Below are 27634 nucleotides of genomic sequence, written 5' to 3' on the forward strand. Positions count from 1 at the left end.
AGGACTAGAGAGATGGATGAGCAGATAAAGCACTTACACAAAAGCATGATGAATTGAGTAGAGATCCCCAGAACCCATAAAAAGCAAGGCGTAGTAAACAAATTTGTCACACCAGTTCCTCTGGCATGCAAGAGATAGAGGCTCCAGAATTCTGACATGGATGCAGACAGCTAATTGGGAATCCACAGAAGGTGAAAATAAAGGAATTCTGCCTCAAACAAGGTAGAAAGTGATGACTAAACCCAAATGCCATCCTATGTTCTCCATATAATAGCCATGGCATACATGTATCCACATTCATAATAGGAAGCTTATGGTTCTAAGACATTGTGGAATGAATCCAGCTATTATATGCATTGACCAGAGCCAGACTTCTTCAGCCATTGTAGAACAGAGACAGATGTCCCAAGCTGCACAATGAAACAAAAGAGTGAAAGGACCTTCAGACTCACATTCATACCATAGTCGAAATTGACCAGTCAAATTTTGGACAAATACCTTAACTCTTCCAGATTTTAGTTTCCTAGGCTATAGCTTGGGAAGGATAATCCTTTTATATATGTCATGTAATAATTACTATGCTAAAACTATAACTATATTGACATCAAGTATATTGACAACAGTAAAAGTGCAGTATGTGTGCTTGGTGATATACTAGTGAGGCTACAAATGTACTAGAGAGGACAAGAAAATCATGTTTTGGTTTTGTATAAGCTGGACTAATGATCTTAGAAAAATTATTCCATTTTATGCAGGACTTCCTATGTGGGGAGAGACCAGAAGCACAGTGCTCATTTAGCTGCTACTCCACTGAAAACTTAGACAAAATGTGGCACAAGAAAAAAATAGACATTTCAACAATGAACTACTATGACCTCAGACAGAAAAATCCAGCTAATATGTTGGATGCAAAAGACATTATTTTAAAGCAGTTGATAGTTCAGGTGTGAAGGGCTCTTGAGATAGCATGAAAGGATCCAAAGATCCAAACATGATCTGTGCTTCAAGGTCAAGATTGGACTTTGACTGCTTTATGTCAGCTATCTCCCCACTTCCATTCTCATCTTACTACAGAGAGGGCTTCTTTGGATGATCATCTTGATTGTCTTTTTTTCTTGTACTATAGCAGTCATATAATTTGTATATGGCAAACTCCCTGACTCCAAATAAACTCTTAGTCAGTGGTGACACAATGGCCAAAGAGCAACCTGAATCATATATTTTTATCCAATAATAAAACACATGTTTGACAACTGAAACTCTTGGGCATAGGCTAAATGATTCTCTAGAGGAACATTATAGAACTTGGGGAAATGGTATACATATCTAGTTCAACATAGGGAAAAAATCACAAAGCCCTCTGTAATGCCAACCAGTCTCAAACCTTTAAGAGAGGACCATTGTCACCCTGACTTCCATATAGAGACTATTACAACACTAAGGCACAAGGTAATGGTGGCCACAGCTTGGCAGCAACTTTAAGAACCAACAGGCAGAAAGACACATGAGACCCAGGATAATAAATGGCAACATAGGTATTAAGCCAACTATCTTTGCTGTTGAAACTGAAGTAGCTCTGAGCATGGAGTTTTGGGGTTTTTTTCCTGCCTCATTTTGCCACAAATTATTTCTCCTACATGTCGTCAATGGTCCTATGTATCACTACAGAAACATCATTTCTTTTATTAGAAGTTCTCTCTTTCTCTCTCTCTCTCTCTCTCTCTCTCTCTCTCTCTCTCTCTCTTTCTCTCTCTCTCTCTCTCTCTCTCTCTGCCACTCACACACACACACACGATATATCCATTTTTTGAAATTTGAAATGCTTAAAATTTGAACAACATATAATCCAAGGATTGCATGTAAGGAAGAGTAGATTTGCATAACACTCTAGTTATAAAAGTCACACTTTGAAGTCATGACTAATTATTCCAAGTATACTAGCTAACAGTTTGTGGCCTCTAGTACATTACTTTACGCCTCAGAGTCCTGACTAAAATAATGTTTCATAGCTTATGAAATCATAACTCCATGGCTTGTTAAATAATCTGCTTAATATTGTGAATGACCAGGAGACATCTGACCTCAACCTAGAGCCATCTAGAAGTCAGGACCTCTAGCCTAATCACAAACTGAACAATATGTGACCTCATGATTCAGATACTGGAAGAGAGTTTACTGAGCAAATAGAACACTCACTACTATCCCTTAGGTTCCAATAGTCCAAACAGGATGTGATCTTCAGGATCAAGACTTGACTCTATAATCAACTAATACTTTGACCTCGAGTGAGTGCCTTTTGTCTTCTCTGAAACTTTGGGATGTGAAGCAGTAAATTAGATGATTTCCAAAGGCCTCCCTGTTTGAAAACACTGATTTCAAGAAAAACATACTGCAGAAGAACTGTGCTGTACAGGGATTTGAAAACCTCTCACTTGCTAATTCCTGGGGGGTAGAGAGGCAAGGCAATATAATCCTTGTTTTCATAACCTAGAGCTGTGTCTAGGGCCAGGCCAGAGCAGCAGATGGACGGACCCAACTCCTAGATGTTTGTAATTGATCGGGACACACTATAATGAAGTAATTTTCTTGTCTTCATTCCCCATGTCAGCAGGGGCCTGTCTGCCACGCAGGAAGGGTGACAGAGTAATCTGAGCTGCAGCTGAAAACCTGCTTTTTCTCCACAGTTATTTAGCCTGCCACGAGCTGTGGCAGGGGTGGGAAAGAGTCCAGACAAGCAGGGAGATTTGGCTGCTCTCAAAATATCATATAGGAACTTTAAAAATTGAACTGATTTATGCTCTGTAATGTTTTCAATAATGTGTAAATTAAGTTAGAACTTGAATCTGAGTTTAAGGAGAAATTCTATGTTACCAGCCATGAAAGAACCACAGGGAAAAATACTGATTGTATGATAACATTCCTTCTGCTTTACCAAGAACTTCATTTTGCATAAATAATGGATTCTGAAGTAGGATATGTAACATGCATTACTATTTAGCATCCAAGAATCTCAGAATTACCTGAAGGTCTAAGAATTCCTCTGGGACTTACGAATCTCAATTCACTTGCCTCCAAGAATTGCAAATGCAAGGCATTGTCATGAGAACCTGGCACAAAATTTAACCTTCCAATTTGAGCCATGAGCATTATGGACCCACATTCTTCCTCTAACCAGATTCTGGATTGGGGGGAAACCCACTGGGAAACTATGGAGAAGTTGGTGCGTCACAACTCATGGACACTGCTAAAGGCCAAGTTGTAGGACTCAAAGTAGCTGGGGCTGTGGATTGCCTTCCACGTGTTCATTCTCTGAGCCAGAATCTCATTTTTCCCTTAAATTTTTATTGTTTTGCACTGTTTTTAACCTCAAAGATTTTTACACTGGCTAGATTTGCAGTGAACATAAGAAAATACCACTAAAGGAAAACCAGTTGCAGATGGTATTAAAAAAAAAAAGCAGAAAACATAACTTAGATCTATCTCCATGGTGCAGACCATTTATAGGCATGTACTAGCATTTGTAACTATCTAGACAACTCTCCTGAAGACAAGAGACCCTGAGTGTGTCAGTAAAATCAACCTATTTTGTATGAGTCTGATTAAAAATAAAAATAGCGAATAGATTTGGGGATGCTGTGCTTGTCTTCTTAGTCCTATTAGAACCATCAAGTGGTGTTTGCCCAGCTTATGGACAGGCAAGAGTAATTTCATATTGCATTGCTAAAAACCTTTATTAGAAATTAACATTATAGCTAGTCATAAAAAGTACAGAAATATAGTGAGTAGATTTGAGAGAACATGTTATTATATGCTATGAATATGTTACACAGAAGTTTTGAAATGATGCTCACAGCTATAATGAAACCAAATTATAGTGATGGAAAGTTATACTGGACAGAGCATTGGCCAATTGGCCAGTGTTTCACACTGGTGGAGTAGACAGAGAAATAAGGCAATTGAAATGGGAAAGAGACAACTGGAGCTTGACCTCTGTACATGTTAGGAGTAGTTCCACCTTGTCTGAAACAAATAGAAGGTTAATAACTTTTAGATCACTGGAAGAATGAGAGCTCAATTCATTACATCAAACATACCAGTAAGGCAAGTCTGGTAAAGAGACGGTTGAAGAGGAAGATCTAGCCAAGGGAGTCTGCCAAAGCCTAGACCCACAACAACATTCTAGAGCAGATATAGACCTTCTGAATCCAAAGCTAGACTTCATGGATACTGGTTTGTTTTTATGCCAAAAATTATAGTCAATCAATCTGATGCAGGAGTTTGTTGCAGTCAAAATGAGCCAGGATCAAAAAGACAAATGTCACATTTTCTCTTAAAATGTGGAAATAAAATGGGAACTGTGGAGGAGAAATGGATCTCAAGAGAGGCTAAAAAAGGAGGATATGCATGGAAAAGAAATGTATTGAATGCCCTCTCTAACATGCAGAGCCTATATATACAGTACATTTAATAATCTAGATGACATGAAAGGAAAAGTATTTCAGCAGGAATGGGGAAGGAGGAGAAAGCACAATGATATATGGCTTTTGTATATTTAGTAAAAATAATTGTTAATAACAATGGTGAAGAAAATTAGTGTCTGTGCAAACCTGGCATAAATATATAATTTGCATTGTCAAAAATTTATCAATTAATTTGGTTTTGATTCAAAAAAAAAAAAACCTGAGGGAGTTGAGATAGGTGTTATTTTCATGCTGATAGATAATGATACTTCTTGCCTTGGGTATACCTGACAGGCAAAGATAGGAGAGACTAGCTTAGTCTATATTACTTGGGCTTTCCCACCAACCTTTTACCCTGTTAGGGACTGAATAGTTTAAAAGCCAAATTTCTACTAGTGAATAGCACATCTCAGTAGGACCACCATCCTGGACTGCTTAGGACAACGGCTGCTTCATTTTCCACTAAGTCTGTAATTTGAAAACTGGATTATGACAAGAAGTATCTGGAGTCTGATAAAAGCTAATTACAGTTAAGGAATATGAAAATGGGGAGTTCAGGAGAAGATTGGCTTCAACTATTGCCTAGGCAGAATAATCAAGAAATTAGCAGAAAGTGATGGCAAGCATAAAAAGGCACTAGAGGATAATTGAAGTATTAAAATTAAAAATATGCTGGCAAGTGGTCTTTCTCTAGAGAATTCAGGACATTGTCTTTGCTATCAGGACATAATACAGCTGAAGAGCTTTTCAACAAGGCAATGAGGACTCAGTAGAATGGATGTCTCCCAAGTAGGGCTAAATAATCGTGGCTGGTGCACATGCATGGAGTATGGAGACCCCTGACTAGGCACTACACTTTCAGGATTGCTTTGATAAAATAAAGTAAATACAGAGATGTGTAATCAGAGAAAAGGATCTCAACTCACAGCATGGGCAAGCCTTGAGGTGGCCAGGCTTTTAGCTGGTGCAGTAATGGCTTTTGACAGACAGTTTTTCAGTTATTTTATAGAATATTGTGAAGAAAAGGAATGCAGTCTCTAGATTCCCAAAGGAATAGTAAAATATATATTTAAAGCATTACAACTCAGTATTGTTGAGCTTCTTTTGTGTGCTATAAAACAGAAGATAGTGTTCATATATACTCTCGCAAAATCCTTAAGACCGTCTATGAAGTAAGATCAGCTATGAAAAACATAAGCCAATAACTTTTTTCTCACAATTGGCATGCTGAAGGTTCAGAAAGACAACATGATTTCCCCAAGTTCATGTGAGGAGAAACTGAATCTTCACTTCAGATCTTTTCTATACTATGTCTAACCATCTTAGCACTACATAATCCAGGCTTTAATTGGATAGAAGAAACAATCAATATTTAGAGAGATGCAACAATGAAATCCATTCTTCTTGAGGCTGCAGTTTCTCTATAATTTAAGGCATCCAGCTAGAATGTGGGCAGAAAATTTCAGATATTTAGACCATATGTAATAAAAAAATTATCTACCAACACTGAACTGTTTGTACCTGCCACTTCAAAGACATTCATGAAGTAGGTGGGGTACATGTTATAAAGATATCCACCACTGATCCCTAGTAAGCAGAAAGAAAAGAGATCAATGGCTCGCCAATCATTCTAAAGCCTCTCTTTAGCCTCCTAATCCAAAGGCTCTTTACCATCCACTTCACAATATGCCCTAATTTGATAGCAATCTTCTCTTTTCTTGCCTTCTAAGGTGAGATACAGGAGGAGGGTATAGGGGACTTTTGGGATAGCATTTGAAATGTAAATGAAGAAAATATCTAATTAAAAATGTGGGAAACGAGATTTGATGATTGCAATAAAATTGAGAAAGAGGTCTTCGAGAAATACAGAGGGTGGCACAATAAAGAGATCTGACTTACCGGAACAAACGTTGAAATGCGGGCAAGTCTGCTCTTCAGTCTTTTGGTTTAAGCAGTTCTGGTCATTCTAAAAGAAATAAAATGGTATAAGTTCAAAATTAAAAATAAAATATGTATGTAAACACACACAAAGCAGTGACATACGAACTAGCTAACCTGGTTATACAGCTTAGAGTTGAGGATAGTTATAGAAAACAAGAGAGAAACACGAGGTGATTCACCATGAAGTGCTAGTCAACATGTTTAAATAACTGAACATTTTAGAGGGCATAGTATTTCCCTCAAGCTATTCTCCAATACTTCCATCTCCAGCTTCATTATAGAATCCTTAAGAAGAATATGTGTCATGCTTATCTACTGCCTGATTACCTTCTTGTCATCCTCTGACAGAAATGGGCTCCCATATCTCATATGCTCTCTGGATAATCTTGAACTACAAAGACACTTTCTGACTGAGTATTAATATAAATTCCAACACAATTTCACTCATGACAGAACTAGATACTCTAACACAACTATTCTTACAGTAGTATGTGGAGAGAACTATGAATGTTTTTATATCATCACATACCATCTACTTTTCCAGAAAAATTCCATGCAGTTTAAATGTAATATTTTAACACAAATAGAAGAAAATCAAAACTGTCTAAACAAAAGAGAAAATATAGGTGCCAGTATGACTAAGGAGTTAAGAGGAGGACAGAAGATTCTATGAGAAGACCTGAGTCAGACATTCTGAACTATGATACCTACAGAAGTCAGGCAGGTTACACAAATGGGTGAATCAGGCTAAGTTTAAGGCTAGTGGAAGATGGAAACCTCATGAAACTACGGAGCTTTTCTAGTCTCAAAAGCTACAAGAGAATTTTAAAACACAACACTAGTTGACCACAACTCATCTGTAGGTGATGTTTTGCCTTCAATTTATGACTATTGACTCAAATAAAAAGAAACCTAAAAGTAAACATGATTTCACTCTGTAGTTCCTGAAAGACTAAGCAAGGACAGACAAGTAACAGACTAGAGACACTTCATCATCTTACAGATGCAAGTAGACTATTCTATCAAGAGAAATGACCTGTTTCTTATTTCAGTATTCTAACAAAAATTTCTACTTAGATCTTTGCTTCAGGGGACTAACACAAAATAATGGATGGATAGTATACTTAGAGGGAATGTTACTTAAGAAATGTACTGATATCCTACATATGGTGTCTATTATGGAGACACTCAGGAAAATCCAAATGTATAATGTTAAACTATAGTTCTGGGAAAGCATTTCCACTGAGAGCAGAATGATACAGACCAGGTCTGTAGCTCCCTAGTGCTCTGGTATGAAGTAGAGAAAAAAGCTTTGAAAATGTAGAATGGCCTGAAATTGACACTCTTTAATATCAACGGCTTCCTCTGGGTTTTAACAGGAACTGTGATGGAGATAACTCAGACCACAGCTCCCAAAAGTAGACTAGAAATAATGGGGAGGTGCTTTCCAATGTTGACACAGAGGATCTATAACCAACTCAGCATGGAAGTAGCTACAGTATCACCTGCAGGCTGGCCTATGCTTTTCTCAAGAGGCAACTTCACTCATACATTTGGGATGTATTCTTTCTCCACTCAGGCTTTATCTATAGTACATCTGTTCATACCAACAATACACCAGAGGCTGTGATAATATCCATCCCCACTGCTTTAAATACCAACTCTATCCTCGTGGCTTCCAAATTGATATTCTAGTCTAGACATTACCACTAAACTACAGACTTGCATAAACTGTTCTCTTTCTATCCCCCTTTGGATGTCTCACAAGTATCTTAAATCTTTCATAGGCAAAAGTAGGCTCTAGAGTTTTAAGTGTTCCACTTCTGTTCCTCTCCCACTCTTATCCACCTCAGTAATTGGCCAGAAACCTAAGAGTCATCATCATTCTTGTTCCTTCTTGACATCACACCAGAGATCACAGAGATAAGAGCCTGGGCCCTGATGTTTACTATCTGGACTTAAATCACACAGCTCCTTTTAACAATTCATGTAACATCATTCAACTCATCGCAAATCTTTAAGACTCCCATTGGAAAAAAAAAGAAGAGTGATAACTATTTTATAGATAACCATGAATTAAATAAAATAGAGACAAATAAGATCTTAGAGTATTGAACTAAAATACCTATTTAACAAATCTTACATTATTGCCTCTCTTCCTACTTTGTATTATTCCTAATGATAAATGTATTATTCTATAAAATGTTGATAATAGAATTTACATTATAATGATGTTTGGTTAATTAAATTATATAATATACATATACTACATATAGTGTCGGATCTTTGATAAATAGTAATTTTAGCAGAATTAGTAGTTTGTCAAGGCATCAAAGATAATTATTAACTTGTTATTCCTCAAAAATATTTTGAGGAGTTGCTAAATTTTTGATAGATGATCAAATCTGTGATCCCCTTATCCCAGCTTGTATGGGAGTTTTTCTTTTCTAGTGTGGATATGGAAAGACAACAAGTTTAATAGGGGAATTGAATGGTGTGGTAGTTAGTGAAGAGTATAGTGGTAAAGAATAACGCTGAAAAGTAAAATTAGAGTAGAAAGAGGAAATATTACAGTTTAAATCAGAATGTCTAAGGAAGTCTCTGAGTAAAACCACAACAGTTAGAGGATGAAATCAAGTATGTGCCCTGGCATGGGTCTATAAGGAACAACAGAGTGCACTGTGATTGAAATAGAAGGAGTAAGGAAGAGAGTGATGACAGATGAAGTCATGTAGGTAACAAATGGCAAGAGCAGGGAGAGCTTTGTCAGCCCTTATAAGGATTGTGACTTTTACTTTGAGAGGACAAACCAGTGGAAAATTTTGGCGATAGCAAACAAACAAACAAAAAAGATGTTATTGTATTATTTACTCTGTTGTACTGAGACCAGACAACAAAGAGCTGAAGTGAGAGTAGATGCAGAGAGACTAATCAAAAAATCTATTTCAATAAAACCACAGATGATGGTAGATTAGATCAACAAAGAATCAAGAGAGGTTAACCAATATTTGAATTGTGGATATACTTTAAAGGTAGAACTTTGCTGGCTAGAAAGCATTGTTAACATCTAAGAGTTAAGTATAATTTCCAGTATTAGAACCAGGACATTATGATTCAAGTACCAGCTGTCGAATTTGAATCCAAGTAGAAAATTATATTCACAGCAGCTGAAGCTATAGCTTTTTAAAAATGAAAAAAATTTGAGGTGTAAATCTAGTAAAACATCCTGAATGTGGATGCTGGAAAATCACAAAACATTTATTAAAAAAATGGAAGGACCAACTGCATTTATGTATTGAGATGCTATGTGGTAACCATGCCAAATCTCTCAAAATTGTTCTACAAATTTCATGAAATGTCATTCAAAATTCTAGCACAATGTATTTTTTAAATATGGACAATGTGATGCTAAATATAAAAGAAAAATTTAGAGTAAGCAAAACAATTTTGACATAATAAAGTCAGAAGACTTAGGCTATCCAATTTTACAACAAATTATATACATTAATATAATATACAGTGTGCGGCATTCATGTAATGATGAATATAGATCATTGAGGGAGTGTTCAATTTACTCTAAAATTGCAAGGTTGGTTCATTATTCTATAACAAATGGATATAGTCTACAACATTAACAGCATTAAATATCACAATCAAATCAATAGGTATCAAAGAATTGAGAAAAGCCAAAATGTATTTCTGATTACTAATTTATTACTAGTCAATTAACACTTGGCAAACAAAAACAACTCTTTTCAACAAATGGTGCTGAAATCGTTGGGCTGTAACAGCAAAGCAAACGATCCTAAACACCCTAACTTATATTTCATAAAACATTAATTCAATCTAGTATATCAAAATAAAACCATATCACTTTGAGTCTTTTGAAAGAAACATTGAAAAAAATATTTCATAAGCTCAAGTTAGGCAAGGAGAGTTAGGCATGATCAATAGACTGGTGATAAAAGGTAATAGATGGGATTTCATCAAAAACAATTCTTTGATATTCAAAATGATCATAAAACATGAAAGAAAATCTTAAGACTGTGGAAAATGCATTTCTAATAATACATCTGATGAAGACATCTTATGTAGAACAAACAAAGGAATCCAATTAGAACCTGAGTGAAAGGGCACGTATTTGAATACCAGCACTGGGGAAGTTCACCTAATAGGATCCTCAGTTCAAGTTCAGCTTGGACTAAAATAGGGATAATGTCTCAAAATACACACACACACACACACACACACACACACACACACACATACCACCACCACCACCTCCACCACCACCACCACCACCACCACTAACACGAGGATTGGGGTCAGATAAAGAGTAACAAAGAAGAAAAAGTCCTAAAAACAGCCTTTACAATAGCTGGTAGATGTGCATATGGGAAGAAATTCATCATCATTAACTATTAGGAATATCGAATTTAACCCAATGAATTTTCATAAAATGTCAGTCAGAAGTTCTGAAATTATAAAAACAAAACAACCAAAAATAAGATAGATTCTTCTGTATTTCTAATGGAAATTTAAGATGCCACAGTTAGCCCGGCGTGGTGGCGCACGCCTTTAATCTCAGCACTCAGGAGGCAGAGGCAAGGTGCATGGTTTTATATCTGAGTTTTTTGATTCAATCTGTCTGTTTTTTTTTTTTTTTTTGGTGTTGTTGTTGTTGTTGTTTTCCAATATCATTCAGTTTTTACTACTCTTTCTCTGTAGTAGAGCTTGAATTCAGGGATGGTAATACATACAGAAGTCTTTTTATTGTACAGGATTGTTTTAGCTCTCCTGGGTGGTGGTGGTAGTGGTTTTGTTTGTTTGATTGGTTGGTTGGTTGGTTGGTTGGTTGGTTGGTTGGTTGGTTTTCTTTTTCCATTTTTTATTAGGTATTTAGTTCATTTACATTTCCAATGCTATACCAAAAGTCCCCCATACCCACCCACCCCCAATCCCCTACCCACCCACTCCCCCTTTTTGGCCCTGGCGTTCCCCTGTACTGGGGCATATAAAGTCTGCGTGTCCAATGGGCCTCTCTTTCCAGTGATGGCCGACTAGGCCATCTTTTGATACATATGCAGCTAGAGTCAAGAGCTCCGGGGTACTGGTTGTTCATAATGTTGTTCCGCCTATAGGGTTGCAGATCCCCTCAGCTCCTTGGTCACTTTCTCTAGCTCCTCCATTGGGAGCCCTGTGATCCATCCATTAGCTGACTGTGAGCATCCACTTCTGTGTTTGCTAGGCCCCGGCATAGTCTCACAAGAGACAGCTACATCTGGGTCCTTTCGATAAAATCTTGCTAGTGTATGCAATGGTGTCAGCATTTGGATGCTGATTATGGGGTGGATCCCTGGATATGGAAGTCTCTACATGGACCATCCTTTCATCTCAGCTCCAAACTTTGTCTCTGTAACTCCTTCCAAGGGTGTTTTGTTCCCACTTCTAAGGAGGGGCATAGTGTCCACACTTCAGTCTTCATTCTTCTTGAGTTTCATGTGTTTAGCAAATTGTATCTTATATCTTGGGTATCCTAGGTTTGGGGCTAATATCCACTTATCAGTGAGTACATATTGTGTGAGTTCCTTTGTGAATGTGTTACCTCACTCAGGATGATGCCCTCCAGGTCCATCCATTTGGCTAGGAATTTCATAAATTCATTCTTTTTAATAGCTGAGTAGTACTCCATTGTGTAGATATACCACATTTTCTGTATCCATTCCTCTGTTGAGGGACATCTGGGTTCTTTCCAGCTTCTGGCTATTATAAATAAGGCTGCTATGAACATAGTGGAGCATGTGTCCTTCTTACCAGTTGGGGCATCTTCTGGATATATGCCCAGGAGAGGTATTGCTGGATCCTCCGGTAGTACTATGTCCAATTTCCTGAGGAACCGCCAGACTGATTTCCAGAGTGGTTGCACAAGCCTGCAATCCCACCAACAATGGAGGAGTGTTCCTCTTTCTCCACATCCACGCCAGCATCTGCTGTCACCTGAATTTTTGATCTTAGCCATTCTGACTGGTGTGAGGTGGAATCTCAGGGTTGTTTTGATTTGCATTTCCCTAATGATTAAGGATGTTGAACATTTTTTCAGGTGCTTCTCTGCCATTCGGTATTCCTCAGGTGAGAATTCTTTGTTCAGTTCTGAGCCCCATTTTTTAATGGGGTTATTTGATTTTCTGAAGTCCTTTTAATTTTTTTTTCATATGAAGTCGCAAATTGCTCTGTCAAGGTCTGTAAAGGACTCTGCTGAAATTTTGATGGGAATGGCATTGGACCTGCAGATTGCGTTTGGTAAGATGGCCATTTTTACTATGTTAACACTTCCAATCCATGAGCATGGGAGATCTTTCTATCTTCTGAGATCATCTTCAATTTCTTTCTTTAGGGACCAATTGCTGGCACTATTAGTGATACTCTGTTATGCTTGTTATACAGGTATTTCACGTGCCTGGTTAGAGTTTCACCAAGATGTTATATATTTTTTGTGGCTATTTTGAAGGGTCTTGTATCCCTAATTTCTTTCTTGGCCCATTTATCTTTTGTATAAAGGAGAGCCACTGATTTTTTTCTTTTTTAGTTAATGTTGTATTCAGCCACTTTTCTGAAGGTGTTTATCAGCATATACCCACAAGATGTTCCACCATTCCACAAGGACACTTGCCTAACTATGTTCATAGCAGCTTTATTGGTAATAGTCAGAAGCTGGGAACAATCTGCATGTCCCTCGACAGAAGAATGGATAAAGAAAATGTGGTTCATTTACACAATGGAATACTACTCAGCTATTAAAAACAATGACATCATGAAATTTGTAGACAAATGAATAGAACTATAAAATATCATCCTGAGTGATGTAACCCAGACCCAGAAAGATATGCATGGTATGTAATTATAAGTGAACATTAGCCACAAAGTATAGATAACCATAGTACATTCCATAGACCCAAAGAAGCTAAATAACAAGGAGGGCCCAAGGGAGAACACTTGAATCTCACTCAGGAAGTGGAAATAAAATAAACATCTGAAGTAGTTGGAGTGAGGGAACTGGGTGGGAAAGGGGGTGGGGAGGAAAACATAGAAGAGATCAGGTGTGGCGAAGGGGAAGGGCTGGGAGAGTGAAAATTGGTGGAGGACAGTTCTGAGACAGGATATACTCCTAGGAGTATTTGGGGGTGACCCTGGTTGAGAGTACTATCAGCAGACAATGTGGATCCTGAGGAGTCCACCTCATGTAGGCAGGTGGAACATCCATTGGAAGGAGGGGGCACTAACCCACCCACAAAACCTTCAACCCCAAATTTGCCCTGCCTATACCATGCACATGGATAAAGACTGAGGAGAGACTGAAGGAATGTCCAACCAATGACGGGCCCAACTTGAGACCCATTCCATGGGCAAGACCAATTGCTGACAATATTAATGATACTCTGCTATGCTTGCAGACAGGACTAGCATAACAGTCATCTGAGTAGCTTCATCCAGCAGCTGATGGAAACAGATGCAGTGACCCACAGCCAAACATCAGGTGGAGTTGGGGAGTCTTGTAGAAGAGTGGGAGGAAGGATTGAGGGAGCAGGAAGGATCAAGGACACCACAAGGAGACCTACAGAGCTAATTAACCTGGGGCCATGGGGACTCACAGAGACAGAATCACCAACCAAAGAGCATGCACTGACTTGTATGGTCTCAGTGGGAGAGGATTGCTTAGTCTTGCTGTGACTTGATGTCACATGATGTATGAGCACCCATGGGGGAATTCCCCTGCTCCAAGGAGCAGGGGGGGGGGGTAATTGGGGGAGGAGCACAAGGAAGGGACTGATAAAAGAGGAAAAGGTGCTGCAAGCAGACTATAAAGTGAATAAATAAACAAATTAATGAAGAAAAAGAATAAAATAAAATGCCAGTCTGAAAACAGGTAAACATATACTAACCTCAGGATCTACCATTTTCACTCTTGGTCATTTTTTCCAAAGCAATTAAAACTTGAATTCATACAAAGCTTCTCTATAGGCCCTTGGTCCTGTGAATGTTATATGTCCCAGTATAGGGGAGTACCAGGACCAGAAAGTGGGAGTGGGTGGGTTAGTGAGCAGGGGGAGGAGGAGGGGGTAGGGGGTTTTTGGAGGGGAAACCAGGAAAGGAGATAACATTTGAAATGTAAATAAAGAAAGTATCTAATAAAAAATATTTCACACTGCAAAGATTCTGCAAGGCAAAAGACACCGTCAATAAGACAAAAAGACCACCAACAGATTGGGAAAGGATCTTTACCTATCTTAAATCAGATAGGGGACTAATATCCAATGTACATAAAGAACTCAATAGGGTGGACTCCAGAAAATCAAATAGCCCCCTTAAAAGATGGGGCTCAGAGCTGAACAAAGAATTCTCACCCGAGGAATACCGAAAGGCTGAGAAACACCTGAAAAAATGTTCAACATCCTTAATCATCAGAGAAATGCAAATCAAAACAACCCTGAGATTCCATCTCACACCAGTCAGAATGGCTAAGATCAAAAATTAAGGTGACAGCAGATGCTGGCAAGGATGTGGAGAAAGAGGAACACTCCTCCATTGTTGGTGGGATTGCAAGCTTGTACAACCACTCTGGAAATCAGTCTGGCGGTTCCTCAGAAAATTGGACATAGTACTACCGGAGGATCCCGCAATACCTCTCCTGGGCATATATCCAGAAGACGTCCCAACCGGTAAGAAGGACACATGCTCCACTATGTTCATAGCAGCCTTATTTATAATAGCCAGAAGCTGGAAAGAACCCAGATGTCCCTCAACAGAGGAATGGATACAAAAAATGTGGTACATCTACACAATGGAGTAGTACTCAGCTATTAAAAAGAATGAATTTATGAAATTCCTAGGCAAATGGTTGGACCTGGAGGGCATCATCCCAAGTGAGGTAACCCAATCACAAAAGAACTCAAATGAAATATATTCACTGATAAGTGGATATTAACCCAGAAACTTAGTATAGCAAGATATAAGGTACAATATGTAAAACATATGAAACTGAAGAAGAACGAAGACCAAAGTGTGGACACTTTGCTCATTCTTAGAATTGGAAACAATCACCCATGGAAGGAGTTACAGAGACAAAGATTGGAGCTGAGACAAAAGGATGGACCATCTAGAGACTGCCATATCCAGGGATCCATCCCATAATTAGCCTCCAATAGATGACACCATTGCATACACTAGCAAGCCTTTGTTGCAAGGACCGTGATATAGCTGTCCCTTGTGAGACTAGGCCGGGGCCTAGCAAACACAGAAGTGGATGCTCACAGTCAGCTATTGGATGGATCACAGGGCCCCCAATGGAGGAGCTAGAGAAAGTATCCAAGGAGCTAAAGAGATCTGCAACCCTATCGGAGGAACAACATTATGAACTAACCAGTACCCCAGAGCTCTTGACTCTAGCTGCATATGCATCAAAAGATGACCTAGTCGGCCATCACTGCAAAGAGAGGCCCATTGGTCAGGCAAACGTTATATGCCCCAGTACAGGGGAATGCCAGGGCCAAAAAGGGGGAATGGGTAGGTAGGGGAGTGGGGGGGGGACTTTTGGGATAGCATTGGAAATGTAATTGAAGAAAATACGTAATAAAAAAAAAGATATACACATATATGTATGTATATGTGTGTATACATACATATATTACACTAAGTTATACTTATGATAAAGTTTAATCCATACATTAGGAATAGCAAGATGTTGGCAACAACTAATAAAGTGATTACAAAATAAAAAAAAAAATATTTCACAAAAGCTTCTCCATGCTAATATTAGCTTTGTTCAAAATAGCCCCCAATTTGAAAGTAACCCAAATGTCTTTCTATACCTTAATGGATGTTCTAGTTTCACTTTTATTGCTATGATAAGATATCCCCACCAAAAGCAACTCACAGAAGGAAAGGTTTTATTCTGCTTCCAATTTCAGATCACAGTCCATCTCTTAGGCACGTCACAGAAGGGACTCAGTACAGGAACTTGAAAGCAGGTCTCGATGCTATCCCATAAAGCATCATCTCTGACCAAGTAACTTACTTCATAGCCAAGGAAGGTACCATGGAAAATGCTGATTAGTAACTTGCTCATATCCTCATGCTTAGTTAGCCAGCTTTCTTTTTTTTTAAAGATTTATTTATTATTATATGTAAGTACACTGTAGCTGTCTTCAGACACACCAGAAGAGGGAGTCAGATCTTGTTACAGATGGTTGTGAGCCACCATGTGGTTGCTGGGATTTGAACTCTGGACCTTCGGAAGAGCAGTCAGGCGCTCTTACCCACTGAGCCATCTCACCACCCCTAGCCAGCTTTCTTTTTTTTTTTTCCATTTTTTATTAGGTATTTAACTCATTTACATTTCCAATGCTATACCAAAAGTCTCCCATATCCACCCACCCCCACTCCCCTGCCCACCCACTCCCCCTTTTTGGCCCTGGTATTCCCCTGTACTGGGGCATATAAAGTTTGCAAGTCCAATGGGCCTCTCTTTCCAGTGATGGCCGACTAGGCCATCTTTTGATATATATGCAGCTAGAGTCAAGAGCTCCGGGGTACTGGTTAGCTCATAATGTTGTTCCACCTATAGGGTTGCAGATCCCTTTAGCTCCTTCCTAGCCAGCTTTCTTATGCAGCCCAATATCACTGTCTTTGGGATGGTGATACCCACAGTTAGCAATCCCCACAGAAATGCCTATAGGCCAATCTAATTTTAAAAATTCCTCAGTGAGTCTTTTCTCTCATGATTCTAGGCTGTATCAAGTTGACAGTTAACACTAACCAGAACAATATATAAACAAAATGTAATACCATCAAGCAGTGGACTAACATTCAGCAACAAAAATCCATGAGTGGCTGTATAGAATCACTTTGGACAAATGTTAAAGCCATTGTTCTGAATCAAAGGACTCATTCACAAGTTATAAGTAATATCACCCATTCATATGCATTAATTAACAAATGAAGAACTTAATGGTGACAAATACCATAGTATCGTATCAAATTCTAGACTCTAGTTCTATTACCATATATGCATATGTGTGTGTTTACACTTAATGTTAAATTATGAACTTCTAAAACAAATCATATCATATTTGTCTTTGAACTTCTGATCCATTATGCACAGGAGGCAAAGCATAGGTAACTTGCTATAGACTTCTAAATTCATATATAAAGATATTAATGAATAGAACCAGAAACAGAATGCAGATCATGTCCATTCACATTTCTATTCTTCTTCAGTTCACAAAAAGGGCAATTTTCCAGCTTATCTTCTCTGAGAACATTAAACATTATTTCAGCTCACACACATTCCAACTGCTGTATGCAGCAGGCAAAATAAAGGACAATGCCATCTCAGAGTTGTCTGGCTCTAAGCAATTCCAAATCTTGACAAATTAAGCTCTTGCTGAGATGGTCAGGGGAGTTTTCATTGGTTCATAGGGGGTTTTCATTAGCAGTAAATTTGTGGTCAATTGGCAAGGTGCTCTAAACCAGTTTATAGAACTTTAAAGGGACTGTCAGGAACATTTTTTTAGATGGATCTTCTAATATTTCAAATTCTGATGGTTTCAGGCCAAATACTTAGAATAATCTTTTAAAAGTCATGCTGTCAAATCTGTGTATCTTGGCAAGCCATGCATTGTTTTTTTCTCAGCTTAGCAAGTTGTTATGCTTTGTGCTTTGTTGTTTTGTGGCCAGAATGTAGCAGTTGTCCATTTGCTAATTTTTATGAGACTAGAAGCGGATTTCTGGACACATAATTGTTTTTCAGCATTTGTGAAGATAGCAGCATTCAAATGGAACCATGTTATCCCATTTCGACCAATCAAACTCACTTGACCACACAAATCAATTATATATCTCATAAACTAAAGCAGGTGTTGATTCTATCCTTGTCTGTCATAAACATGTTCAAACATTGTGAAAGCAAATCATACAAAATAAATGAAGTCAGACAAATAAATCCTTTCACAAATTAACATTGAGTATCCTTTATTTACTCTTTCAGATGGCTAATCCTATGAACTATTGTCTCTGTGGAAGCAGCTCCCAGGCAGAAGCTCTCTGCTGTGAGTACCACCTATTTAATTCCCACACTTTCATATTCCATGTTCAGCCAGAAGCTCACATGTAGGGATATCTGTCTATCTAAGCCTCCAAAGTGGCTTCATCACCCCTCTAGGTCACTGTCTTGTGTGTTACATAAGAATAAAGAAAATAAAAGATGTGGATAGTACACACTACTTGTCATTTTATTATAGGTCATTTGCTCTTGCAAAAGGAGCCCCCTTGCTCTTCACAGTCATCAAGAAAACAGATTATGATCCTCCCTTCCCTCAGTTTCTAGCAATAGCACATACCATGAATATGGCCCCTGCTGCAGTAGGACTGTGGACCCAGACAAGCCCCTCAGAGGCTGCCCCAACCAAGGACCCACCATGGCCTCAGGTAGCAGTGGTATACCACCCACATCAATATGCCCCCCAGTGGCAGCATGACCTATGGACTGCAACACGTTTTGAGGCTGTAGTGCAAACCACAGACATGGTCTTTGGTGGAAACATGGACAAAGGACATCAACACAGACCTTAGCTGCACCAGGACCAATAGAGTGAGGCATGAGCTCCAGTAGCAACCTGAGCCCAGACATTACCATGTCCTCAGGTGGCAGTGCAGGCCACTCAGATCATTATGGCCCCTGACAGCAATATGACCTACGGACATCAACATTGGTGCACAAACTACAGACTTCTCCGTGGTCTCTGGGGACAAATTGGACCATGGTCATCAACAGAGACCCTAACTGCAAAAGAGCCTTAGATCCATATGTGTCCCTTGGCAACAGCAAGGATCCAGACATCACCATGGTCTCAGGTGGCAGCTTAGACCACCCTTATCAATATGGCCCCTGGTGGTGACCCAACCCAAAGGCTTTGACATGGCCCCTAGAAGCAGCACAGACCCATATACATGTGCCACAGACATGATCCTGGTTCCCAGGGGGGCAGGGCAAGGGCATGGTGCCCAGCTGCTGGTTCTTCTACTGTGTCCTCACCTGAAGATAATTTTTAAGTACCATAAGTTTTACTAAACTAAAACTAATATTTAATGTATAGCTATACTAATGGCTAACATATACTGCTAAGTAACAGGTATCTTTTGAATATTCACTTATTTAGTACTTAAGTGGGTTTCAGTAATATTAGAGAAACTGAAGCTTAGGAACATTAATTTTCTTGAGATCATAAGCTGATAAAGCAACAGATTAAGAAACAAAGTTCAAGCAGTCTGTCTTCAGATCATGCAGAATTACTTCTTTCTACTCATAGAGCTTCCTTCCTCTTCTCACTGAATTTCATCTCTAGCTTTGGCTCCTGTTCCCTCCCTTTGCCCATAAATATGCAGCCACATTTCAGTCTTGTTTTTTCCTTGACCTTGGAACTCTACTTTCAGAAGTGCCCTATAGTTCCTTACCACTTAGTTCCACTTACCAGAAGCACACATGGTACCCACCACTAATATTATCTTTCAACAACTGTCCCAGTTTTTTTTATATTGCTGTGATAAAATAATCTGGCAAAACAGCTAGGGGATCATGAAATGTTTCAGTGGATAAGACCTTTTGCTACCAGCCTGATGATCTAATTTGATCTCCAGACTCCACATGGCAAAAGGAGAAAACTCACTTCCACAAATTATCCTTAGAGCTTGACATATATGTACACACACACACACACACACACACACACACACACACACACTGCAAATAAATATAATAAATGATATAATACATATAACTTAAAAATTAAAATAACAGGAGAAATGCTTTAGTTTCCATTTTAGTTTACAATTTCAACTTTTAGCCCATCACTGTGGGCAAGTCACAGTGACAAGAGCTTGATGTACCTAGTGGCATGCAGAGTCAAGAGAAAAGAATGCATATGTGCTTAGCTGCTGGCAAGCTTGTTTTCAGATTCATTCATTATTTACCCATTAATCTGCTGATGGATATTTAGGTTGATCCCATATTCTGGCTATTGCAAATAACCCAAGAGTGCAAGTGTTTTTTCAACTCATTGATTTTATTATTATTTGGGTGCATACTCAGCAAGGAGTTCCAGTTTTCAATTTTTGATGAATACCTCATACTCTCTTAATGGTAATTAACATAGATACCACCAGTACATAAAAACCTTCTTTGTATACATCAGTACCTTTCCTGTTTATATTATCTTTGCCATTCTAGCTGTGATAACTCATTATGTTTTTATTTGCATGTCTTTAATGATTAATGGAGTTGAGCATTGTCTATATATGTGTTGGTCATTTCCAACTTATTCCAAGAAATGTCTCTTGAGATCTTTAGCATATTTTTTTAATTAGGTATTTTCCTCATTTACATTTCCAATGCTATCCCAAAAGTCCCCCATACCCTCTGCCCCACCCCCCTACCCACCCACTCCCACTTTTTGGCCCTGGCGTTCCCCTGTACTGGGGCATATAAAGTTTGCAAGTCCAATGGGCCTCTCTTTCCACTGATGGCCGACTAGGCCATCTTTTGATACATATGCAGCTAGAGTCAAGAGCTCATATTTCTTCTTACTATTAAGATTTTTTTCAATTCAAAAACTGTGTGTCTGTTTTGATTTGTTACTATGGTTCCATAATATACTTTAAAATAATCAAATGTTATTCCTTCAATGGAATGAATATGTACAAGATATATTTTTATGACAATGAAACTACTGGGGTTTTTTTTTTTACTATATATTGGAGGCACATCATTTTTATTAGATATTTTCTCTATTTACATTTCAAATGTTATCCCCTTTCCTAGTTCCCCCTCCAAAAATCACCTATCTTCTCCCTCCTCCCCCTGCTCCCCAACTCCCCACTCCTGATTCCTAGCCCAGGCATTCCCCTATACTGGGACATAGCACATTCACAGGACAAAGGGTCTCTCCTTCCATTGATGACGGACTAGGTTATCCTCTGCTACATATGCAGCTACAGCCATGAGTCCCTCCATGTGTTTTCTTTGATTGGTGGTTTAGTCTCAAGGAGCTCTGCAGTTACTGGTTAGTTCATATTGTTGTTCCCCCTAGGAGGCTGAATACCTCTTCAGATCCTTGGGTACTTTCTCTAGATCCTTCATTGGGGACCCTGTGCTCCATCTAATGGAAGACTGTGAGCATCCACCTCTGTATTTGTCAGGCACTGGCAGGGCCTCTCAGGAGACAGCTATATCATGATCTTGTCAGCAAGCTCTTGTTGGCATCTGCAATAGTGTCTGGGTTTAGTGGTTGTTTATGGGATGAATCCCCAGGTGGGGCAATTTCTAGATGGTCTTTCCTTCAGTCTTTGCTCCACACTTTGTCTCTGTAACTCCTGCCATGGGTATTATGTTCCCCTTTCTAAAAAGGATTGGAGTATCCACACTTTGGTCTTCCTTCTTCATGAGTTTCATGTGTTTTGCAAATTGTATCTTGGGTATTCCAAGCTTCTGGGCAAATATTCACTTATCAATGAGTACATGTCATGTGTGTTCTTTTGTGATTGGGTTACATCACTCAGGATGATTTCCTCCAGATCCATCCATTTGTCTAAGAATTTCATGAATTCATTGTTTTTAATAGCTGAGTAGTACTTCATTGTGTAAATGTACCACATTTTCAAATGCACATCATTATAACTCAACCAAGACCAGAGAATACATGCTAACAAGAATAAACCCTAATGTAACTTATGGAGTTTGAATGCTAGTGATATATCATTGTAGTAAATAACCATGTGTACATACACACATTCTGATGTAGAATGTTGATAATGAGAGGAACAATTACTTTTTATTATATCTCTTAATATCAATAGACTCAATTCCCTAATAAAAAGATATAGACTAACAGACTGGCCACACAAACAGGACCCAGCATTTTGCTGCTTACAGGAAACCCACCACAGAGAAAAAGACAGACACTACCTCAGAGTGAAAGGCCGAAAAACAATTTTCCAAGCAAATGGTCTGAAGAAACAAGCTGGAGTAGCCATTCTAATATTGAATAAAATCGACTTCCGACCCAAAGTTATCAAAAAAGACAAGGAGGGGCACTTCATACACATCAAAGGTGAAATCTTTCAAGAGGAACTCTCAATTCTGAATATCTATGCTCTAAATACAAGGGCAGCCACATTTATTAAAGAAACTTTAGTAAAGCTCAAAGCACACATTGCACCTCACACAATAATAGTGGGAGACTTCACCACACCACTTTCTTCAATTGACAGATCATGGAAACAGAAACTAAACAGGGACACAGTGAAACTAACAGAAGTGATGAAACAAATGGACTTAACAGATGTCTACAGAACATTTTATCCTAAAACAAAAGGATATACCTTCTTCTCAGAACCTCATGGTACCTTCTCCAAAATTGACCATATAATTGGTCACAAAACAGGCCTCAACAGATACAAAAATATTGAAATTGTCCCATGCATCCTATGAGACCACCAAGGACTAAGGCTGATCTTCAATAAAAACATAAATAATGGAAAGCCAACATTCACGTGGAAAATGAGCAACACTCTTCTCAATTATACCTTGGTCAAGTAGGAATAAATAAAGAAATTAAAGACTTTTTAGAGTTTAATGAAAATGAAGCCACAACATACCCAAACTTATGGGACACAATGAAAGCATTTCTAAGAGGGAAACTCATAGCTCTGAGTGCCTCCAAAAAGAAACTAGATAGAGCACACACTAGCAGCTTGACAACACAGCTAAAAGCTCTAGGGAAAAAAGGAAGCAAATTCACCCAAGAGGAATAGACAGCAGGAAATAATCAAATTCAGGGGTGAAATCAACCAAGTGGAAACAAGAAGAACTATTCAAAGAATCAACCAAATGAGGAGCTGGTTCTTTGAGAAAATCAACAAGATAGATAAACCCTTAGCTAGACTCACTAGAGGGCACAAGGACAGCATACTAATTAACAAAATCAGAAATGCAAAGGGAGACATAACAACAGATCCTGAAGAAATCCAAAACACAATCAGATCATTCTACAAAAAGGCTATACTCAACAAAAGTGGAAAACCTGGATGAAATGAACAAATTTCTAGACAGATATCAGGTACCAAAGTTAAATCAGGACCAAGTTAACGATCTAAACAGTCCCATATCCCCTAAAGAAATAGAAGCAGTCATTAATAGTCTCCCAGCCAAAAAAAAAGCCCAGGACCACATGAGTTTAGTGCAGAGTTCTATCAGACCTTCAAAGAAGATCTAATTCCAGTTCTGCACAAACTATTCCACAAAATAGAAACAGAAGGTACTCTACACAACTCATTCTATGAAGCCACAATTACTCTGATACCTAAACCACAGAAAGATCCAACAAAGAGAGAACTTCAGACCAATTTCCCTTATGAATATCGATGCAAAAATACTCAATAAAATTCTCGCTAACGGAATCCAAGAACACATCAAAACAATCATCCACCCAGACCAAGTAGGTTTTATTCCAGGGATGCAGGGATTGTTTAATATACAGAAATCCATCAACATAAACCATTATATAAAGAAACCCAAAGACAAAAACCACATGATTATCTCATTAGATGTGGAGAAAGCATTTGACAAAATCCAACACCCATTCATGATAAAAGTCTTGGAAAGATCAGGAATTCAAGGCCCATACCTAAACATGATAAAAGCAATCTACAGCAAACCAGTAGCCAACATCAAAGTAGATGGTGAGAAGCTGGAAGCAATCCCACTAAAATCAGGGACTAGACAAGGCTGCCCACTTTTCCCTACCTATTCAACATTGTACTTGAAGTCCTAGCCAGAGCAATTCGACAACAAAAGGACATCAAGGGGATACAAATTTGAAAGAAAGAAGTCAAAATATCACTGTTTGCAGATGATATGATAGTATATATAACTGCCCCTAAAAGTTCCACCAGGGAACTCATAAAACCTGATAAACAGCTTCAGTGAATTAGCTGGATATAAAATTAACTCAAACAAATCAGTAGCCTTCATTTACACAAAGAATAAACAGCGTGAGAAAGAAATTAGGGGAACAACACCCTTCACAATAATCACAAATAATATAAAATACCTTGCTTTGAATCTAACTAAGGAAGTGAAAAATCTTTGTGATAAGAACTTCAAGTCTCTGAAGAAAGAAATCAAAGATAGCAGAAGATGGAATGATCTCCCATGCTCATGGATTGGCAACATTAATATAGTCAAAATGGCTATCTTGTTGAAAGCAATCTACATATTCTATGCAATCCCCATCAAAATTCCAATTCAATTCTTCACCAAGGTAGAAAGGACAGTTTGCAAAATCATCTGGAATAACAAAAAACCTAGGATAGCAAAACCTATTCTCAACAATAAAATAACCTCTGGTGGAATCACCATGCCTGACCTAAATCTGTACTACAGAGCAATTATGATAAAAACTGTATGGTACTGGTACAGTGACAGACAGGTAGACCAATGGAATAGAACTGAAGACCCAGCAATGAACCCACACACCTATGGTCACTTAATCTTTGACAAGGACGCCAAAACCATCCAGTGAATAAAAGACAACATTTTCAACAAATGGTGATAGCACAACTGATGGTTGTCATGTAGAAGAATGTGAACTGATCCATTCCTATCTCCTTGTACAAAGCTCAAGTCTAAGTGGATCAAGTAACTCTACATAAAACCAGAGACACTGAAACTTATAGAGGAGAAAGTGGAGAGAAGTCTCAAAGATATGGGCACAGTGGCAAAATTCCTGAACAGAAACACAATGTCTTGTGCTATAAGATCGAGGATCAACAAATGGGACTTCATAAAACTGAAAAGCTTCTTTAAGGCAAAAGACACTGTCAATAAGACAAAAAGGCCACCAACAGATTAGGAGAGGATCTTTACTAATCCTAAACTAGATAGGGGACTAACATCCAATATATATAAAGAACTTAAGGAGCTGGACTCTAGAAAATCAAATAACCATATTAAAAAATGAGGTACAGAGCTAAATAAAGAATTCACAACTGAGAAATACCGAATGGCTGAGAAGCACCTTAAAAAATGTTAAACATCCTTAATCATCAGGGAAATGCAAATCAAAACAACCTTGAGATTCCACCTCACACCAGTCAGAATGGCTAACATCAAAAATTCAGGTGACAGCAGATGCTGGCGAGGATGTGGAAAAAGAGGAAAACTCCTCCATTGTTGGTGGGATTGCAAGCTTGTAAAACCACTCTGGAAGTCAGTCTGGCAGTTTCTCAGAAAATTGGACATAGTACTACTGAAATACCCAGTAATACCTCTCCTGGGCATATACCCAGAAAATGTTCCAAGTTGTAATAAGGACACATGCTCTACTATGTTCATAGTAGCCTTATTCATAATAGCCAGAAGCTGCAATGAATTTAGATGTCCCTCAATAGAGGAATGGATACAGAAAATGTGATATATTTACAAAATGAAGTACTACGCAGTTATTAAAAACAATGAATTTATGAAATTCATAGGTAAATGGATGGATCTGGAGGATATCATCCTAAGTGAGGTAACCCAATCACAAAAGAACACACATGATATACACTCACTGATAAGTGGATATTAACCCAGAAACTTAGACTAACCAAAATAAAATTTGCAAACCACATGAAACTCAAGAAGAAAGACCATAGGGTGGATATTTCATTTTTTCCTAGAATGGGGAACAAAATACCCATGGAAGGAGTTACAAAGACAAAGTTCGGAGCTGAGATGGAAGAAAGGACCATCCAGAGATTGTCCCACTCGGGGATCCATCTCCTATATAACCACCAAACACAGACACTATTGCATATGCCAGCAAGATTTTGCTGACAGTACCCTGATATAGCTGTCTCTTGCGAGGCTATGTCAGTGCCTGGCAAATACAGAAGTGGATGGTCACAGTCATCTATTGGATGGAACATAGGGCCCCCAATGAAGGAGCTAGAGAAAGTACCCCAGGAGCTAAAGGAGTTTGCAACCCTATAGGAGGAACAACAATATGAACTAACCAGTAGTCCCCAGAACTGTGTCTCTAATTGCATATGTAGGACGGGATGGTCTAGTCAGCCATCAATGGGAGGAGAGGCCCTTGGTCTTGTGAAGATTATATACCCCAGTACAGGGGAATGTTAGGACCAGGAAGCAGGAGTGGGTGCATTGGGGAGCAGGGCTGGGGGAGGGTATAGGGGACTTTTGGAGAGGAAACTAGGAAAGGGGATAGCATTTGAAATGTAAATGAAGAAATATATAATAATAATAATAATAATAATAATAATAATAATAATAAAGTCTATTAGAATTCTATGCTAAAACCATCTGTCCCTGGGCTTTCTTTTGGTTCAGAGACTTTTAATGACTTCTTCTATTTCACTAGGAGTTATAGATCTGTTTAAAATGTTCATCTGATCTTGATTTAACTCTGGTTAGTGGACCTATTGAGAAAATTAGCCATTTGTCTTAGAATTTCCAACTTGTGTAGAAAAGGTTTTAAAAGTATGTCCTTAAGATTCTCTACATTTCAGTATATGTTGTTATATTCCTTCATTTTCTTTTCTGATTTGTTTTAATTTGGGTCTTCTCTCTCTCTCTCTGTTATAGTTACTTTGGATAAGAGTTTCTATATCTTGTTGATTTTCTCAATGAACCAACTCTTTGTTTTCTTGATTCTTTGTATTGTTCTCTTTGTTTCTATTTGATTTTAGCCCTCAGTTTAATTATGACATTTACTCCTTGGTGGGCTTACTTTTATGATTTTGTTGAAGACATTGCCTGGACCTTTGAAGTGAGTTTCTCCTCCTTCTTTATACCTATTATTCTTAGGTTTGCTCTTTTCATTGTGTTGCAGATTTCCTGGATTCTTTTGTGTCAGAAGATTTGGGGACTTAACATTTTCCATGTGTCCTATCGAATCTTCATCACTGAGATCCTCTCTTCCATCTCCTGTATGCTGTTGATGAGGTTGCCCTCTGTCATTTCTGTTTGAGTTCCTAAATTTGTCATTTTCAGAATTTCTCCAGTTTGAGTATTTGGTTTTTGTGTGTGTGTGTGTGTGATTCTATTTTCATTTTCCAGTCTTAATCATTTTTTTATTTGTTTCCTTCAACTGTTTATTTCTGTTTTCTTGTATTTCTTTAAT

At 38.4% G+C, this 27634-nt stretch overlaps 1 long non-coding RNA gene across 1 annotated transcript in view; it reads right to left on the bottom strand.

Moving 5' to 3' along the window:
- The window catches only part of 1700111N16Rik (RIKEN cDNA 1700111N16 gene), a 214329-nt gene that overhangs the window by 162624 nt on the left and 24071 nt on the right, over positions 1 to 27634 (bottom strand). The window contains exon 3 of the long non-coding RNA NR_033213.2: positions 6360 to 6426. This is a non-coding gene — a long non-coding RNA (RIKEN cDNA 1700111N16 gene). The remainder of the gene's footprint in view (positions 1 to 6359; positions 6427 to 27634) is intronic.

The sequence above is a fragment of the Mus musculus genome, chromosome X (genome assembly GCF_000001635.26).
Source record: "Mus musculus strain C57BL/6J chromosome X, GRCm38.p6 C57BL/6J".
Classification (NCBI taxonomy): Eukaryota; Metazoa; Chordata; class Mammalia; order Rodentia; family Muridae; genus Mus; species Mus musculus.